This window comes from Panthera pardus, unplaced genomic scaffold, assembly GCF_024362965.1.
Source record: "Panthera pardus isolate Hobbes unplaced genomic scaffold, ASM2436296v1 HiC_scaffold_27, whole genome shotgun sequence".
Classification (NCBI taxonomy): Eukaryota; Metazoa; Chordata; class Mammalia; order Carnivora; family Felidae; genus Panthera; species Panthera pardus.
In genome coordinates, this window is record NW_026526843.1 from 98,803,974 (window position 1) to 98,824,544 (window position 20,571).

Consider the following 20,571-nt stretch of genomic DNA (forward strand, 5'->3'; position numbering starts at 1 on the left):
AAATCTTTCTCTGTGGGAGAATTTTTCCCTCATTCACTAAGGCTCCTTGGTTAACCTGCAATATCTAGTCAGTTCTTGAGTTGTTAATATTGCCTGTTGGGGAACTGAAGACTGTTTTCTTCTCCTTTTTTAAAATGAAGTTTAATTAGTGTATAACATTATGTTAGTTTCAGGTGTATAACATTGATTCAGCAATTCTGTACGTTACTCTGTGCTCACCGCAAGTATAGTCACCATCTGTCACCAAAGAACATGATCACAATAGTACTGGTTCTATTCCCTGCATTACTTTTCATTTCAGTGATTTATTTGTTTTACAATTAGAAGATTGCACATCTTAATCACCTTTGTTTCACCCATTTCCCCACCCACCTCCCTTGTGGCAACCAGCAGTTCTCTTTATTTAAGAGTGCTTTATTGTTTGTTTTGCTTTTTAGATTCCATATGTAAGTGAAATCCTATGGTATTTGTCTTTCTTGGACTTATTTCACTTAGTAAAATGCCTTCTAGGTCCCCATCCATGTTGTCTCAAATGGTAGGATACCTTTTTTTTTTTTTTTATGTTTGAGTAGTATTACACACACACACACACACACACACACACACACACACACACACACACATATATACATACCATATCTTCTCCATTCATTCATCTCTGGATGGACACTTGGGTTGCTTCCATATCTTGGCTATTATAAATCATGCTGCAGTAAACATAAGGGTGCATATCTTTTTGGATTAGTGTTTTCAATTTTCTTTGGGTAAGTGCCTGGTAGTGGAATTACTGTATTGTATACTATTTTTAGTTTTAATTTTTGGGGGGAGACTCCATACCGCTTTCCACAGTGGCTATCCCTGTTTACATTTCCACCAACAGTTCATGAAGTTTCCCTTTTCTCCACATCCTTGCCAGCTTTTGTTATTTCTTGTCTGTCTGTCTCTCTCTCTTTTTTTTTGAGAGCACCTGCGCTCTTTAGCAAGGGAGGGGCAGAGGGAGAGGGAGACTGAGAATCTTAACCAGGCTGCACATCAGCCCGGATCCTGATGTGGAGCTTGATCTCACCACCATGAGGTCATGACCTGACTGACCTGAAATCCAGAGTCAGATGCTTAACTGACTAATCCACCCAGGCACCCCTTGTCTTTTTGATAATAGCCTTTCTCGTAGGCGTGAAATGGTATCTCATTGTTATTTTGATTTGCATTTCCCTGATAATTGAGCATCTTTTCATGTGTCTGTTGGCCATTTGTATGTCATCTTTGGAAAAATGTCCATTTAGGTCTTCTGCCCATTTTTTAATCGGATTGTTATTATTATTATTTTTTAATGTTTGTTTGTTTGTTTTTTGAGAGACAGAACATGAGCGGGGGAGGGGCAGAGGGTGAGGGAGTTACAGATTCCGAAATAGGCTCCAGGCTCTGAGCTGTGAGCACAGAGCCCAATGTGGGGCTTGAACTCACGAACCGCGAGATCATGACCTGAGCTGAAGTCAGATGTTTGACTGAGCCATCCAGGTGCCCCTCAGATGGTTTTTTTGGTGTTCAGTTTTAGTTCTTTATGTATTTTGGATATTAGCCCCTTATCAGTTAATATCATTTGCAGATAACTTTTTCCATTCAGTAGGTTGCCTTTTCATTTTGTTGATGCTTTTCTTTTTTGGCAAAAGCTTTTCATTTTGGTGTAGTCCCGGTAGTTTAATTTTGCTTTTGTTTCCCTTGTTGGAGAGACATATCTAGAAACATGTTGCTAAGGCTGATGCCAAAGAAATTACTGCCTATGTTTTCTTCTAGGAGTTTTATATTTTCAGGTCTCACACTTTGGTCTTTAATCCCTTTTGAATTTATTTTGGTGTATGGTGTAAGAAAGAGGTCCAGTGTCACTGTTTTACATGTAGCTGTCCAGTTTTCCCAGTACTGTTTAATTGAAGAGACTGTCCTTTCCCCATCGTATAGCCTCCCTTGTCTCCTTTCTCATACATTAATTGGCTTTTTAAGTGTGGATTTATTTCTGTGCTCTCTGTTTCTTTGATCTATGTGTCTCTTTTTGTACCAGTACTATACTGTTTTGATTACTACATCTTTAGAATATATCTTGAAATCTGGGATTGTAATACCTCCAGCTTTGTTCTTTCTCAAGATTGTTTTGGCTATTCAAGGTCTTTTGTGGTTCCATATAGATTTTAGTAGTATTCTAGTTTTGTGAAAAATGCTCTTGGTATTTTCATAGGGATTGCATTGAATGTGGAGAACCCTTTGGGTAGTATGGATATTTTAGCAATGCTAATTATTATAATCCATGAGCATGAAGTATCCTTCCATTTGTGTCATCTTGAGTTTCTTTCATTGGTGTTTTAGAGTGTTCAGAGTACAGATTTTTCACCTTCTTGGTTAGGTTTGTTCCTACGTATTTTATTCTCTCTGATGCAATTGTTAATGGAATTGTTTTCTTAATTTCTCTTTCTGCTACTTCATTATTAGTGTAGAGAAATGCAACAGATTTCTGTGTACTTTATAGACTGCAATTTATTAAGTTCGTTTATCAATTCTATTTTTTTTTGGTGGAGTCTTTAGGGTTTTCTCTATATAGCACTATGTCATCTGCAAATCGTGAGTTTTACTTCTTCCCTACCAATTTGTTGCCCCCTTTTTTTTTTTTTTTTTTCTTGTCTGGTTGCTCTGACTAGGGCTTCCAGTTCTATGTTGAGCAAAAGTGTTCAGTATGGACATCCTTGTCTTATTTCTGATCTTAGAGGAAAAGCTCTCACTTTTTTTACCACTCACTATGCTGTTGTGGGCTTTTCATATATGGTCTTTATTATGTTGAGGTTGTTCTCTTTAAACCTACTTTGTTGGGAGTTTTATTGTGAATGGATGTTGTACTCTGTCACATGCTTTTTTTTTGTATCTCTTGACGTGATCATAAAGATTTTTATTCTTTCTCTTGATACTGTGATGTATCACATTAAATTGTGAATATTGTACCATCCTTGCATCCCTGGAATATGATTTTTTTTTTTTTTTTTTTTTTTTTTTTTTTTTTTTTTTAGTGTAATGTTGACCTTGGTTTGCTCATACTTTGTTAAGGATTTTTGCATCTTTTTGCTCTTGAGAGAAGGTGCGACTGAGTGAGGGGCAGAGATGTACTGGTGTTTTGTTCCAGATTTTTTCTTGTAATTGATTTCTGGTTTCATATTATTTTGGTCAGAAGAGATAGTTGATGTGTTTTCACTTTTCTTGAATTTACTAAGACTTGTTTTATGGCCTAACGTGATTTATTCTGGAAAACGTTCCGTGTGCACTTGAAAAGACTGTGTATTTCATTGTTTTTGGATAGAATGTTCTGTATATCTGTTAGGTCCATCTGGCTTAATGTGTCATTTAAAGCCACTCTCCTTTTAATTTTCTGTCTGAATGATCTGTCCATTGATGTATGTGGGTATTAAACTCCCCTACTGTTACTGTATTACTGTTAGTTTCTACTTTTGTGTCTGTTAATACTTGGTTTACATATTTTGGTGTTTCTGTGTTGGGTGCATAGATATGTACAATTGTTATATCATCTTGTTGTATTGTTCCCTTTATCTTTATGTAGTGTCTTTCTTTGTCTTTTGCTACAGTCTTTGTTTTAAACTCTGTTTTGTCTGGTATAAGTATTGCTACCCTGGCTCTTCTTTTCACTTCTATTTGTATGATAAATGCTTTTCCATTCTTTCACTTTTATTCTGCATGTGCCTTTAGTTCTGAAGTCAGTCTCTTGTAAGACCATATGTGGATGGTCTTGTTCTTTGCTTTATTTATTTTTTTTTTAAGTTTTTATTTATTTTTGAGACAGAGACAGAGCATGAGCAGGGGAGGGGCAGAGAGAGAGGGAGACACAGAATCTGAAGCAAGCTCCAGACTCTGAGCTGTCAGCACAGAGCCTGACGTGGGGCTTGAAGTCACAGACTGTGAGATCATGACCTGAGCTGAAGTCGGATGCTTAACTGACTGAGCCACCCAGGCGCCCCTTTGCTTTATTTTTTAAACACGTTTTATTTATTTTTGAGAGAGAGAGAGACAGACAGACAGACAGACAATGAGTGGGAGGAGGGGCAGAGAGAGCCGGGGACAGAGGATCCAAAGGGAGCTCTGCACTGACAGCAGAGAGCCTGATGTGGAGCTTAAGCTCATGAAATGTGAGATCATGGCCTGAGCTGAAGTCGGAGGTTCAGCTGACTAAGCCGCTCAGGTGCTTCTGGTCTTGTTTTTTTTTTTTTTATTCAAGTTACCCTATATCTTTTTTTTTTCTTTTGCCAGAATGCAGAACTTGATCGTTCACTGTTTTCAACAACAACAAAGAAACCACAAGTGGATACACTTAGAAACATGGATAGCATCTCCCTCACTGGCAGGCAGGTTGGGGAAGGTAGGCAGGAACGGTAGGCCTAGGGTGTTCTTTGCCCAGCTGAAGTGGAACCCCAGGGAAAGGGTCAGGTTCCCTCCATGCAGGTGTGGACCCTGAGACTTTCTCATTCAGGGAAACCCAGGACAGCAGGTGACGTAGCAAGCCGAGCAGCCAGGGGGCCGGGCCTGGGGGAAGGTGGCTAGAGTAGTCCTTTGCTGACATCCCCGGGGGAGCGTCATGGGCTGAGGGTTCCGCAGATAGGACATCACCGTGGCAGAGATGGACAGCGTGGCTGCTCATCATCCGTGCACTGTCCTCAGAGCTCTAGGCGTTGGCCACGCCGATGAACGGGCAGAAGACGGTGACCCGGGCGTACCACTGCACCTTGGGCACGAGGCTGCACGTGCTGAAGATAATGCCGATCGGGTTCACGTAGGCCGGCGTCAGGTCGTCCAAGGCCAGGTTACACTGGCTCTGTGGGGGCTTGTTCCCCGGCACTTTGTTCAGCCCCTGTGGGTCCAGCATACTGTTAGTAGATACCCACCCTGTATCTTTTTATTGGAGCTTTAGTCCATTTACATTTAACGTAATTATTGATCGGTATGTATTGTTTCCTCTGTATCTAAGACTATTTATTATTTCACTGAGGCTTATGATCAAATACTTTTTTTTCTGTATTTTTAAATGATGTGTGATTTTGTGAGTTGGGTTATGGGAAGGGCCTCCCAGTCTTCAGTGAGCATTTTGAATTCTATTGAGAAGATAGAGCAGGTGACAAAAAGCCATATACCCCCTTTGCTGTTGGGCTTTGCAGTGTGGGTGTGGTGCTCCTTTGGGGGTTTGGAAATTTAAAAAATGCCTTTACTTTACCAGAGAGTAAATTAGATTCAGTATGGAGTCATTTAAATTTTAAGACCTCTGGCTCTTAAGGAGCCTGAAACTCATTACATTTTAATGACTAGTATAAATGGGGAGCTGCAGGGACCCCCAATAGTTTGCCGGGGATGCAAGTAAAGTTCCTGTTGCTTGCTTTTTAAAAAAATTTTAAATTTTTTAAATTTAAGGTTATTTGTTTTGAGTGAGTGAGTGAGAAGGGGGGGGGGGGGAATCCCAAGCAGACTCCTCGCTGTCAGCACAGGGCCTGATGCAGAGCTCGAAATCATGAACTGTGAGATCATGACCTGAGTTGTAACCAAGAGCCAGCCGCATAAGTGCCTGAGCTCCCCAGGCGTCCCCCAGCCTCGCTAGCTTTCTGTGAAGACAGAAACCTCACAGGAGCTGTGGCTGTCCTCCCTGCTGTTGCTGGCTCTCCCTTAGGCACTAGACGTGACTTAGTGGGAAGAGGGGCAGGGTGGCTGATGCAGTCAGGTGAACTTTCTGTTGGTATTGATTGAATGTAAACGTATTCCCTGGAATTTCAGGCAGTAAAGGAGTACAAACACTGCTTTCTGTTTCGTGACCTTTGATTTATCTACTATCATTTGCTCAGGCTGTCTTTAAACCTTTTATAATTGAAACCTCTTTGGTCTTCAGTTTTTTCAGGGTAGCGTCTGCAGCCTTTTCTCAAGCGTTTCACCGTGAATTGTTGTGTGTCAAACTGGACAAGGCATCTTAGTTGAAGTTTCAGCAATCGAAAAATGAGAGGTAAGGAGTGTATATATATCTTCATTTCGGTAGTTACTAGGGCCAAAAACCGTTCCGAAATCTAATCTGTACTGCTGTTAACACGTATTTACCCCATGCCCTCCCTCTCACCCCTTTGGGCATGGAAGAGCAAGGATGGAAAAATAAAAGATGGCCGGGAAACTTGACGTGTTTGGATTTGGGCCCTAAATCAGGCCCCTGAGAAGGTCTTTGTACATGTAATTTGTTACTAGAAAGCTCAGCAGCAGAGGGAAGGGTAACTTAGCGTATGGTTTTGGACTAAAGGGGCAAATCCCACCCAGGTCCCAGACCCTCGGTGACTGTGGCTGGAGCTGGTGGAGCTTCAGAGACCTGCCCTGCGGAGTAATTGAGTGTGCTGTGTGCACATGCCCATCTTCCACCTGCCTAGCTTTTGTGGTAATTGTTCTTTTCGGTCCATGCTCAGTGACAGAGTTGTGGAGACGGTAAATCTCGTATAATGAACACGTACGGGTATACTTTTTTATATGGTTTTGTAGTTCTTTGAGCCACTGGTAGATCCGTTTCAAGAAAGACTGAATAATAATATCAGCTTTGATTTCCACCTAGTTTTTCCACATGACAGAAACTTTGCCACTGTTACAAAACATCTCTTTCCTAGTATAATAACATGTGTGGCTGTGTGTGTGAATTAAACGCCGGCCAAGATGTTGTGAGGCCGGTTGTGTGATTTTAGCTTTTTAGCAAGTTTTTAAAATCCCTGCGGCTTTCAGTCATCTTATATAAAACAAGGACATGATACTGAGGCTGGATTCAGGGTTTCTCACCTTTGGCACTATTGACGTTTGAGGCCAGGTAATTTGTCGTCGGGAGCTGTCTGTGGCCTGTAGGATGGTGAGCAGTATCCTTGGCTTCTGCCTACAAGATGCCAGAAGCGTCCCTCCCCAGTATGACGACTTAAATTGTCTCCGCACATTTCCAAATGTGCCTTTTGGGGTAAAAGCATCCCCAGTTGGGAACCACTGGGTTACGCGACATCTAGAGTTCCTTCCGACTTTATATTTCTATTGTTTTTATTTCAAAAAAAATCCTATTCTTTGCAACCTAGTTTAAATGTCATCTCTTCCATGAAGCTTTTTCCTTGTCTTACCTTGTTTCTTTAAATGACTTAACCCCTCTCCTATACCTGTCACTGTGTTTCTTTGACGGCATCCGTCTTTTGTGCCTCTAACCTGACTGCTCAGATCTTGTTAAATGAATGAACAGTGGATTCGGGAGGATCATCAGGTTTGACATTGTTAAAGAAATGATTATAAACGGTATTTTTGTTCATCTTTCATACCCTTCCGGTATGAAGTTCCCACGGTTTGTGATCTTGAATTTCTGGGTTTAGGGAACGGGTTACTTTTTTTTTTTTTTTTTTAAATGTTTGTTTATTTTTGAGAGAGGGAGAGAGATAGCACGAGTGGGGGAGGGGCAGAAAGTGCAAAGGAATCACAGAATCTGAAACAGGTTCCAGGCTTCGAGCTGTCAGCCCAGAGCCTGACTCAGGGCTCACACTCGGGAAGGGCTGGATCATGACCTGAGCCGAATTCGGACACTCAACCGACTTACCCCCCAGGCGCCCCAGGAAACTGATTACTTTTTTTAATCTTTTTTTTTTTTTTTTAATGTTTATTTATTGATTTTGAGAGAGAGTGTGTGCGTGCTCTTGCAGGGAAGGGGCTGGGGGTGGGAGGGGGAGAGAGAGAGAGAAAGAGAATGCATCCCGAGCAGGCTCGCCTCTGTCAACACAGGGCCAAGAAGGGGCTCAATCCCAGGAACCCGAGCTGAGATCAAGAGTCGGACGCGTAACCGACTGAGCCGCCCGGGCTCACCTTTTAAAAATCTTTTTAGGAGGCAGGAACCCTCCAGTAGTACGTGAGGGAGCCACCTAGAACCCATTGAGGCTGCATGTGAGAAAGACAAAGTCACACAGAAATTCGTAACATCGAGAGTTGTTTCAGCTTTCATATGCACACGTGTCTCAGCTCCACGCCGAGTTGCTGCCATCTCTTCTCTCCCTCCCTCTCTGCTCTACCCCGCGGGTGTGTGCATGTGCTCTCAGAATAAACCTTTAAAACGTTACGAAAATCGTCATCTGTTGAGATAAAAGTAAAATAGAAAGGTAGTAAATGTTTGTTGTTTTTTTACGTAGCCTAGAATACCTCCCCATGTTCTAAGTATTCCTCATAAGAACCCACAGTGGGGGCGGGGGGGAGGAAAACAACACAACACATTTTAATCATGATCTAATAATACATACCTACACCTCATACAAGACTTCTGAATCCAGATTTACCATTACTATGTATCAAGCACTCTGCTATTTTCTGTGACTTTTTTTTTCTTTCATACTTACCATCACCCAATAAATGTATTCTACGTTTCACTAATAGGCCACAACCTCCCTTTTGAAAAAGTGTGCTAAGTAATCTGTTTAAGTTATAAAATGTGGAGATGATCTGCCTCTGGCATGTGTTACTAGTCGCTTGTCCTGTCTCTCTTTTTAAATAATGTTATTTGAGACTAAAGACCTTGGAGGGAGGGCCGGCAGGCCGAGAGAGCGGCACCTGGCTCTGGCCCTGAGCCCAAGCCCGTGGGACGGGAGGCGGCCCAGCTGTGGCCTCGGTCTCCGCTCCAGCCCCACCAGCATGGCCGGTGGGACCCTGCGGGCTGAGACCTGGAGCTGGGGCAAGGATGACCTCACGGAGGTGATGGTGACCGTGGAGAAAGTCTGGAGATGGGAGGAGTGCTGGGTCAACTGTAGGCCACACTTCCCTTTGTATCTTCAAGTTGGGTGCCAGTGGTGGATCTCCAGGAGGGGGAGCGACAGAGGGCAGGTGGTGGGGACAGAGAGATTCTGAGCCCTGGAGTGCGGGGTAGGGGCGCCAGTCCCTTAGGGTGGCCCCCTCATCCTGCTGGGTCTCAGTGATGAAAACAGTAACCACACTCTCCATTCGGAGACCTCCCTGCAAAAGGGCACCGAGTCCAGCCCATGGGACACCCACCAGCCCAGCCTCCCCGTGGCTCCTGCCCCACCACTTGAAGCGGCCCCAGAGCATGCTCAGCCCCCACGGCTGTGCCGAGAGACAGATCCTGGGGGCCTAACTGCAGGCGGCACCCGTGCACTCCCATTGCTGACCAAGGAGGACCCTGTTCGAGAATTGCTAGAGGCTGAGCACTGCCCCCCCATCTTACCCTGTTCCAGAATTGCTAGAGGCTGAACAACCCCCCCCCCCCCCCCGCCAGCTTACCCTGTCTTTGAGTCAGTGCCACCTGTCCCCAGGGGAGCCCTGGGTGACACAGACACAGGGCATCCCCTACCCCAAGCACATCTGCCCAAATGCCCCCAAGCCCTGAGAAGCTGGCCTGTCCTATCGACCAGGAGCCCTTTGGCTTTTTACAAATAAAGACCTCTTTGTTTAAAAAACCAAAAACAAAAAATTTAAAACACCTCAACCAGAGCAAATTAGATTTCCAATTAATTTAAAATCCTGTATTTAATCATTTACACTAAGTATTTAGTGTGCATAAGGCACTGTAACTAAAAGAGCATGTTTGATTTTTCTTAAGATTTACAGTGCTGAACCCTAGAGGACGATGAAAAGTTAACACACATTATTTCAGGTGCAAATAGGGGTGGTGCACACTGAACTTGTTGGGCATTTAGGAAGGGGAGAGAGCTACGGTGATTAAGGTTGAGAAAGTTCACGTGAATGTGGGGTGGATTTTGTGTTCTATCAGATTTGAAAAAGCCATTACATATGGAAGAAGCAGCATTCATGTAGGTGTCTGGGATTTCTGCTCCTACTTGAAGTTCATTTTTGGGGTAATGTTTAAGATAAAGGAATTGAGAAATTAAAAAACAAGAAAAATGTGGTTACATTAATTTTTTTTTTTTTTTTTTGAGAGAGCACGAGTGGGTGAGGGGCAGAGAGAGAGGGAGACACAGAATCCGAGGCAGGCTTCAGACTCTGAGCTGTCAGCACAGAGCCCGACATGGGGCTCGAACCCACGAACCATGAGATCATGACCTGAGCTGAAGTCGGATACTTAACCCACTGAGCCACCCAGGTGCCCCAGAAGAATATGGTTAAGTACTAAAAATATACAGTATAAACAGGGTGTGTTATTTTAGCTCTCCTGTGGTCATAAAATGAGGTTCAGTCAGGAGATTAAGTAGAGACTTGTATCCATGATACCTCTTATAGAACCCAGTGTTTACCCCCAAATGGTAAAGTTAACATTGGATTATCAGGTTTACTGGGATGAAGATACAGTAGCCCCCCTTTTATCCACAGGGAACATGTTCCAAGTCCCCCAATGGATGCTTGAAACCATGGATAGTACCGAACTCTATGTAAATTATGGTTTTTTCTCTACATATCTATGATAAAGTTTATGAAGTAGACACAGGAAGAGATGAGCTATAATAAATGAGAACATTTATGACAATGTACCATAATAAAAGTTAGGTGAATGTGGCATCTTAAAATATTTGATAGTATTCATCCCTATTTTTGTGATGATGTGAGATGATAAAATGCCTACGTGATGAGCTACAGTGAGATGAAAGGCGTAGACGTTGTGACATAGTGTTAGGCTGCTGTTGACCTTCTCATGGTAAGTTGGAAGGTGAATCATCTGCTTCTGGACTGCAGTTGACCATGGGTAACTGAAAGCGCAGGAAATGAAACCATGTGTGAGAGGGGACTACTGTAGTTTCTGAATGATGGGGAGAGAGAATGCTCATCTGTCAAAAGAAGCCTGTAAGGTTACTCTTCTTTGTATAAATAGCCCTTTGGGGAACAGAAATAGTTTGTATTATAGTCCACATTAAAAAAAATTGTTTAAAGTTTATTTGTGGTGAGGGAGAGAGAGCAGAGGAAGGTGGGGAGGGAGGGAGAGAGAATTTGAAGCAGGCTCTGCACTGTCAGCTCAGAGCCTGACACGGGACTCAAACTCAAAAACCGTGAGATCGTGACCTGAGCTGAGATCAAGAGTTGGACGCTCAACCGACTGAGCCACTCAGGCGCCCCTGTAGTCCACATGTTTTATGAAGGTATTTACTCTTTTGACCACACGGTTTAAAGTTTCATACATAGCTTGTGAGGTCTGGGCTTCCTCCTATCTTCTGTGATGAATGGGGGGTCAGGATGGTAAGTCACAACCAGGCGTGCTACAAAAGCCTTAAGAAAACAAGTGGTGGATTATTTTCTTGTTTTCCTGAACTGCTGCTCTCTCGGAATAACGTAGAATTAACGTGGGAGAGATTTGTGAGCTGACAAAAAGGACAGTGATTCAGCCTGTGAGGATACTTGGGAAAGAACCACCTGGCTTCACAGTGTGGTCTGGCATCCCGTCTCCTGTCACCTTAAGGCCCCAGAAGTCTGTGGGGTTCTGTCGTTTTTGCATACTGAGTCGGGAAGTCAGCACAAGGATAACTATCTCCTCGTTTCGTCACCTTTACAGACTACTGAAAAGAAGGTGCTTTTCGAGCTGGAGATGTGAATAAGACTGCCGTGCCAGAGCTTATAAATCATCTTCAGGTAAATTTTGTTTAATTAAGTAGATTTTTGGTTTTGTACAGTTTTAGTTTTACAGAAAAACGGAGACGGTAATACACAGAGTTCCTGTCTACTCAGCACCCGGTTTCTTCTAATTAATGAATAGATTACATTAGCAACGGTACATTTATTACAGTTAATTAACCAATATTGAAACATTGTTATTAACTCCACAGTTTATTCAGATTTCTCTGGTTTTTATCTAATGGGTTTTTTCTGTTTTAGGGTCCCCCACCCCCCCCGGGACACCACATCACGTGTGGTCACCATGTCTCCTTAGGCTCCCCTTGCTGTGACAGTTTCTCAGACTTTCACTGTTTTGATGACCTTGTCAGTTTTGAAGAGAACCGATCAGGTATTTTGTAGAATATCTTTTAGTCAGGATTTGTTTCCTGTTCTTCTCATTGTTTAGATTGGTGTTGTGGGTTTGGGGGAGGAAGACCACAGAGGTAAAGTGCCATTCTTCTCTTCTTAGCACATCAGGAGTGTCTGCTTCAATATGATTTGTCACTGTTCATGTTCACTTTGGTCACCTGGCTAAGGTTTATGTCAGGGTTCTCCACTGTAGTGTTACTTTTCTTTCTTTTTTTTAAATTCTTTCCCGCACTGTGTTGTTTGGAACGAAGTCACCGTGTGGTCCCCGCGTGAGTGGGAAGTTATGGTCCATCTCCTGAGGGTGTTCTGCATAAATTATTGGGAAGTCTTCTGCATGGAAGACTGTCCCCTCTCCCCCATTTAGTTGTTCATTTAGTCACTTATTTATATCAGTATGGGTTCATGGATAATTATTTTATACTTTGGATCATAATCCATTACTACTTTATTTTGTGGTTTAGCTTTTTCTAGCTTTGGCCATTGATGAACTCTTTTGGATGGTCCCTGTGTCACTTTAACATGCCTCCACGGTGATGGGGGGGAGGGGTTGTGCCTTTTGAGCACTTCGTAAGTTTCTACCATTATAACATACTCTGGGCTTATCCTGTGTATCTCCCTTCCAGTTCTAGAATCATCCATTTCTCCACAAAGCCCTGGTTCCTTTTATTAGAGAATGCTATTAGAAATCGAGATCTGATGGGACTGGGTGGCTCAGTTGGTTGAGTGACTGACTTCAGCTCAGGTCATGATCTCATGGTGTGTGAGTTCGAGCCCCACATCGGGCTCTGTGCTGACAGCTCGGAGCCTGGAGGCTGCTTCGGATTCTGTCTCTCCCTCTCCGCCCCTCCCCCGCTAGCTCGCACGTGCTCTCTGTCTCTCTCTCTGAAAGAACAAATAAACATTAAAAAAAAATAAAGATCTGAGTACTAGATGTGCTCATTGCCTTTTCGGGGTGTTGGTGCTTCTGGACTCTGCTAGCTGAAAGCCCATATATAGACTATATATTTATGCATGTCTATAAACGTTTCTTTATGTCTGTTTTTATATATCTGTGTTAGTATTAAGCTGTTAAGCTAAACATGAGTTGCTACTGATGTCTCCAACCTAATCCATTACTACATGGATCCTACTAGTCTTCTCCTGTTGCTTGTCTGTGACCTCCCACTTCTAACAGTAAGACCTGGCTCCCAACGTTCACCATCCATGTACTTAATTGTTCTCTCCTAGTATACGTGTATAGATGTATATCAGTTTTGTTAACCTCTACCCCCATAAGAAACAACTTTATCAACTAGAGTACAGTGCTTATGTACAGTTCCTCTTGCCTTGACTTTACTCTTAGAGGTGGCGCTCCTTTCCAACGTTATTTAGGTCAGCACCTTTCCCCTCTACCACCTGCAGTGATATTGTTTCATACATTGGTAATACAATTAGGTTACATCATATGGTCTCTGTTCCTTCCTGGGATCCCTTGACCTGTTTTAAAATTTGCATACTTTAAGGTTCACTCTTTGTGTTATCAGGTTCTGTAGGTTTTGACAAGTGCATAAATGTCATGTATCTACCATTAGAGTATTATACAGAATAATTTCACCACCCTTAAAATTGTCTCTGCTTCACTTGTGGACCCTTCCTCCCCACAGACTTCTGGCATTCACTGATCTTTTTACTGACTCTGTAGTTTTGTCTTTTCCAGAATGTTCTTGAGATATTTTTAAAGTCATTTTATGAAGGAAATCTCTGATTTTTCTAACCTAGATACTGTTTTTTTTTTTCCTATAACCCACTCAGTATTCCTAAACGAACAAACTATTTCTAATAAGAATCAAGGCTTTCCCATTTCTTTTTTCATATACCACTGTGTAACATCATTTCATTTTAGTTTTTAATGTCCTGCTTCTTTGGGGCACTTGGCTGTCTTAGTTGGTGGAGAGTGCGGTTCTTGATTTTGGGATCATGAGTTCAGGCCCCATGTTGGGCGTATAGCTTACTTAAAAAAACAAATAATCATACCCTACTTTTTGGTTACCAGACTCAGAATTGGGAGGAGATCCCAAGTACCTTCATTTGTGTTTTTGTTGAGGAGGCTGGTGGGGGAAGGCAGGAGTGACATGTATGATAGATCCTGTATAGGGGACAGCTGGCAAACAGATGTTCACTTGGGAGGAGGTGTTAAGTTCAGTTAAAAGTGAATCTGCTTCTTTTTGCATCTGGGGGACTATATTTAACATGAAAATGCTCTTGATTCTTTTAACATGAATATTATATTGATCCATCATATATATTTTTTGAGAATAGAATATGAGATAGATGCAGTGAAAATGTGACTATTTCAAAACGTTTTTCCCTCTAATCAGAATCCTGTGACACGATTATAAGTTATTTGGAAGGCCTCATGTAGGGGAAATAACAACTATCATGTTCCTGTCCCTCCCTTGTTAATTGGTTACACCTTTACATACATGCATGAAAAGTCCCGAAATTGGAACCCTTACCTGTACCAGTAAAAGATGCTTTTTATGTTTCACTGTTCAGGCCACTTCTTGTTGCTGTTTACCTCAAAGAATTTATCTACTACAAAAAATTCTTCTATTTTATTTTATTTTTTTCATTTTATTTTTAATTTTTTAAAATTTACATCCAAATTAGTTAGCATATAGTGCAACAATAATTTCAGGAGGAGATTCCTTAGTGCCCTTACCCATTTAGCCCATCCCCCCTCCCACAACCTCTCCAGGAACCCTCAGTTTGTTCTCCATATTTATGAGTCTCTTCTGTTTTGTCCCCCTCCCTGTTTTTATATTATTTTTGTCTCCCTTCCCTTATGTTCATCTGAAAAAACTCTTCTACTTTATAATCAGGTTTTGGTTTGAACTTTAAACTGTCTTGGGGCACCTGGGTGGCTCAGTTGGTTAAGCGGCTGACTTCGGCTCCGGTCACGATCTTGCAGTCTGTAGTTCGAGCCCTGAGTTGGGCTCTGTGCTGACAGCTCAGAGCCTGGAGCCTGCTTTGGATTCTGTGTCTGCCCCCCCGCCCCTCCCCTACTCGTGCTCTGTCTCTCAAAAATAAACACATGTTAAAAATAAATAAACAAACAAACTGTCTTTAAGAGTTTTGACATCATCAGGGTCGCCTGGGTGGCTCAGTCGGTTGAGCGTCCGACTTCAGCCGAGGTCATGATCTCACACTCCTTGAGTTCAAGCCCCGCGTCGGGCTCTGCGCTGACAGCTCAGAGCCTGGAGCCTGCTTCAGATTCTGTGTCTCCCCCTCTCTCTCTGCCCCTCCCCTGCTTATGCTCTGTCTCTCTCTGTCTCAAAAAGCAATAAAAACATTTTTTTTTTTAAATTTTTTTTTTTTAACGTTTATTTATTTTTGAGACAGAGAGAGACAGAGCGTGAACAGGGGAGGGTCAGAGAGAGAGGGAGACCCAGAATCTGAAACAGGCTCCAGGCTCTGAGCTGTCAACGCAGAGCCTGACGCGGGGCTCGAACTCACAGACCGTGAGATCATGACCTGAGCCGAAGTCGGACGCCTAACCGACTGAGCCACCCAGGCGCCCCAAAAACATTTTTAAAAACTAAAAAAAAAAAAAGAGTTTTGACATCATCAGAGTTTTGACATCATTGTCTTAACCACGTACCCGGAAATAAAGGAAATTTTAAGTCCTAATTGACTTGAGGTGGAAGGAAAATGATGTTTAAGTTTGTATCCTAGCTTTGCTGCTTATTAACTATGTGACTACAGGCAAATTATTTACCCTCTCTGCACCTCCTATTTCCTCGTTTTCAAATTTGTGGGTGATATCGTGGCCTCTCCTGTGGGATAAGGGGGATTAAATGAGACAAAGCACTTAGCACAGTGCCTGGTACATACATAGGGCTCAGTAAGTATCATCAAAAGCCAAAACCTCCGAAGCAGCAAGAAATGGATGAAAGTTCCAAAGTTTTATACTAGTATACGTATTTTTGTTCACTGGTTATTAGCTGGGCCAGACTAATCAGAAAAATGAATGATGCCTTTACTTATAAGTCCTCCCAAGACCAGGCTAACTTTTCTTCAATCCTCCGAAGTTGTCGTGTCACCAAACTTAACATGCTAGCAGTAGGTGTCAGCCTGAGATGCTTTTGCCTTTCTAAAGAAGCCTGGGGTGTTTCTGGCAATTTCGCAAGAGGGGCCGGGATGCTCACCACCTTACGATACATCAGATAGGCTTGCACGACGAAGAATTCTTGTGCCCCACATTACCGCCTCAGCAGCCTACTGTTGAGACACAGTAGCCTGGACTTCCACAGTACTGGCTTTGCACCTTTTATGGAGCACATTGCGGGTAACAGCAAAGTCGGGCCTCTGACTTGGGGACGCCCTAGGGAGCGTGCAGAGTAGGCAGGCTGGAAAGTGTGTGTCTCTTCCATGCTGCACTTTTCGCCACTTGATACTGTTCCAGCTTCTCATTTTTTCTGGGGAAAGCTGGATAGCCAGATTGTCATGTAAAATGTCTCTATGTGAAAGCGTGTTTGGGGCACCTGGCTGGCTCGCTCGGTGGAACATGACACTCTTGATCTCGGGGTTGTGGGTTTGAGCCCCATGTTGAATGTAGAGATTACTTAAAGAAATAAAACATCTTTTTTAAAAAATACGACTCGGGGCGCCTGGGTGGCGCAGTCGGCTAAGCGTCCGGCTTCAGCCAGGTCACGATCTCGCGGTCCGTGAGTTCGAGCCCCGCTTCAGGCTCTGGGCTGACGGCTCGGAGCCTGGAGCCTGTTTCCGATTCTGTGTCTCCCTCTCTCTCTGACCCTCCCCCCGTTCATGCTCTGTCTCTCTCTGTCCCAAAAATAAAATAAAATAAAAAAATTAAAAAAAAATAAAAAATAAAAATAAAAAATACGACTCAACTTTTTTTTTTGCTTTTTTTCTTTAACACTTTTGAGGTCAGACCAAGCACATCAGCGGGCTGGATTGGCCTACAGACCATTGGTTTATAACCTCTGCTATAATTATTTTAGGAAGTGAGCTACAGTGTGGCAGAAGTAAACACTCAGACCCGGAACCGCACTACCCTGCATACTTGCCGATCTCAGGCAAGGCTGTGGACACAAAGCACTAGGTGTGAGCTCATTTTCTAGAGTGTGGAGAACGGCAGCATCAGAGCAGAGCTCTGGGGGAGCTTTCCCGCCGGGAGGAATAATTCTGTTGGGAGAAATCCCAGTAGCTGCTTTTGGAGGAACAGAACCCACTGCGCCTTGGTGCCGACGTTCCTGAATGCGGGGGGCACGGTAGCCTCCCCGCTGAAGGAAACCTCAGAGTGATTCCACTGCTAAGCATAGCGTCAGAGCCCAGCCCCCGACCCCACCTCCACCCTGCCCTCAGAAATTGGGAGTCCCGGCAAAGCCGACAGACAAGAAAGGCTTCACGTTGCAGAACCTCTTGGTTCATCTGGCTTTGGAACCCTGTGACGATCGTGGGGTTATGCCTCCAGTGTTTCTTTTTTGATCTAGGGTTACCGCCTACACAGTTCCACAGTCCACAGCTGTGGCCATCTGTGCTTTAGTGGGTGGTGGTGGGGTTTCAAGGGTGTCCCAGGAGTTAGGTCGCAGCCTAGCCTTGCCAGTACAGTTCACATACTGCCGGAGTCCTCTGGTTGGTTTCAGATCATCACTCACCACTTTCGAATTGTATAAAGAGTAGCAGCCCATTAAAGTGTTGTTAAGAAACAAAGTCCGTATGTATTTTGCATGGTCGTTGCACATGTTGATAATATATGGACAAGAATAGACGGTGTGTTTTGATGAGCGTCATATTGAAATCTATAACATGCTATATGGCAGTGTTTCCTTTTAGTTGCGTGCTGTGGGATTAAATGCAAAAATATAGTGTAGTGCTTCACTTTGTTTTTTAGGAAAAGAGGCTCATCTTACTGGCTAGAATATTTTCTGTTTGTAAACTATCTGTCTTAGCCTCCCAGTGAGCAGAAAGGAAATGGCTTTTTTTTTTTTAAAGAAGTCTTGTAACATTTTCTGATTATCAGGAAATTATTAAGTTTGAGAGTGCTGTATATTGTGAAACACTTAATGATGATCCACGTCAGTCAGTGCTTACTAACTGTGAATGAGTGTTTGTATAGGGCAGAGTGCTGTCCAGTGTTCAGATTATGTACATAATCCCTTTAAGCGCAGACGTTTTTACCAGTTTAGGCTCATCTTTGTCTACTGTTAATCATCTTTTCCGGTGGTAGCCGTCTTTGTGGGTATGTAAGTTGTTGGCTTTGATTTGAAAGATGCCTTTTAAGTGTTTTTTTCCAAGGAGAGTACAGTAATTGTAACCTTTAAAAAAGGGCCAGTTTTTTCCTTTTAGCTCTGCTTCTCGTGTGTCCCAAAACAGCTTATTTATATCAGGATTCTTTCCTCCCCTCCCAGCCCTACCCCCCACACCGATAACCACCTAATTGGTTGATAAGCTGGTGGGGTTTCTTGTTTTTTGTTTTCCCGGTCAAAGGCGCTCATCCTCACCCTGCTGGCCGCGTCCTTGATACCTGCCCCTGGGGAGGACACAGCCTTTGGAGAAGGCAGGCTTGGATTTGAGTCGTGATTCTGCCATAGGCCCGTCCTTTGAGTTTGTTTTCTTACTTGTAGACTCCAGATCATCAGAGCTGCCTTTTAGGGCACACGGGTTCCGTCTTGGGTGTCTGACGGCAGTAGCGGTGAAATGAACGGGAACTTTGGCTTCCGTAGCGCCTGAGGTTCTAAAGGCGGAGGGAGCCGGCGGGGAGCCGGAGGCTCCAGAGACGAGAAGAGGAGCGAACCCAAGCCCTTCGCACCCGGAGCCTCTTTGTTTTGGGGGACCCTTGGCTGCTTTTTCACAAAAAGTCAACTGTATTATCCTTACGTTTTAAACCCTTGAAATTAGGGTTGAGAAGTGAATAAAACTGGTTTTTGGAGCCACTGGGACAGCTTGAGTTAAGCTTTTGGGTGCTTCAAGAGAAAGCTCTTTAGCGATGACAGTTAAGTAGCCATCAGGTGTTCTGAATGTGGTTAGCCCCTCGAGTCTAGAAGTGTCATTTCCTGTGGGAAAGTTGTCATTATCTCTGTAAATCAAAGCGGATCTGATTACTAAAGTCATTCGTACCTTTAAATTCAATGAATTCTACTTTTCTTTTCTATTTGACCTTACAGAGACTCATTGAACACCTAGTCTCTGCCAGGCCCTGTCCCTAATTGATTGATTGTCTACCGTCAGAGGACATACTGAATTCTAGAATCAAAGAGTTGTACCTGGTAGCCTTTTATTTATTTATTTTAGAAAGAGAACAGGAGCAGGGGGAGGGGCAGAGGGAGAGAGAGGCCGGGGGTGGGGGGGAGTGCGGTGGGGGGAGAATCTTAAGCAGGTTGCATGCTCATTGCAGAGCCCCACACTGGGCTCAATCCCATGACCCTGGGATCATGACCTGAGGTGAAATCAAGAGTCAGATGCTTAGCCGACTGAGCCCCACAGGCGCTTCCATGTTAGTCTTTTAATCGAATGAAAATCGCAAAGCCTTAGAGGTGTGCTGTCTAGTAAGGTAGCCGCCGGTAACTGGCGGTAACTGCTGAGCACTTGAAATGTGGCCGTTCCGAACTGGGATATGCTGTTAGTATAAATTACACACTGGAGTTCAAGGACTTAGTTTGAGAGAAATAAGTAAAATAGCTCATCAGTGATTTCTATATTGATCGTATGTAAAAACAGTACTATTTCTGGTGTATCCGGTTTAATAAAATCTATTAAAATGTCACCTGTTTGTTTTTCCTTCACATGGCTACTAGAACACTTAACTTGCATTATATTTTTATTAGACACTGCTGTCTTACAGCCTCAGTGATTGGGCAGAGTTAACTCATCTAGTTAGGACTCCTGTGGCTAATGCAAATTACAGATTATCTTACTGTGAAAAAGGCAAATAATGTTTGTTTTGATCACAATGTAGGTAATTCAAACAGGTTTGAATTAACACCCAGGACTTTGAAATGTTTATTTTAAATTAAGCCTAGGTTGTTAATCTGGGGGAATAATTTAGCATTTCAAATTTGAGATATTTTAAAAGTGAAAAGCTAGAAATACATACCCACTGGTGGAGTGACTTAACCTATTTTTCCTTTTTCCTAAGCATTGACAGATTGTTCTACATCAGTGGTCCCTGAGGGCCCCAGTATTTTATTGGGGGTGTGTGCAGGAGGTAGGGAGCAAGAGTCATCTCTATGTGTAGATTGGTTTGCTACATACAGTAAGAGTGACTCTTCATTATTTAACAGACATCTGAGCAAGTACTCCGTCGGGCTGTGGGAGTGCGTGGGCGAACAAGGCACAGCCCCTGAATATAACTACAGACTTTTTGTCTGTTGTTCTGTTTTGTTTTGACTTTTTATTTGGAAATGATTCCAAAAGTACAGCGGTTGCAAGAATAAAAATTATGCAAAGAAGACTTTATATCCTTTGTCCATATTCACCTCTCATTAACATTTGTCCCTGTTTGCTTTATTTGTTCCCTCTCTCTGTGCATGTGTGTTTGTGTACATGCGTGCGTGTACACATACATGGTGTATG

General features: G+C 43.1%; 1 protein-coding gene and 2 pseudogenes across 6 annotated transcripts in view; 2 read left to right on the forward strand and 1 right to left on the reverse strand.

Moving 5' to 3' along the window:
• TAB3 (TGF-beta activated kinase 1 (MAP3K7) binding protein 3) overlaps positions 1-20,571 on the forward strand; it is an 88,501-nt gene that overhangs the window by 23,867 nt on the left and 44,063 nt on the right. For 5 of the 6 annotated variants that reach the window (XR_008418309.1, XR_008418308.1, XM_019419760.2 and 2 more), the window contains exons 2-3: positions 5,921-6,031; positions 11,525-11,601. The gene's annotated coding sequence lies outside the window, so the exon portion shown is untranslated. Of the gene's footprint in view, positions 1-5,920; positions 6,032-11,524; positions 11,602-11,674; positions 11,975-20,571 lie in introns of those variants that run through there. The other variant, XM_053891730.1, reaches the window with a different exon arrangement.
• Positions 4,516-7,048, reverse strand: LOC109249336 (PAT complex subunit Asterix-like; annotated as a pseudogene).
• Positions 7,466-11,516, forward strand: LOC128773850 (B-cell CLL/lymphoma 7 protein family member C-like; annotated as a pseudogene).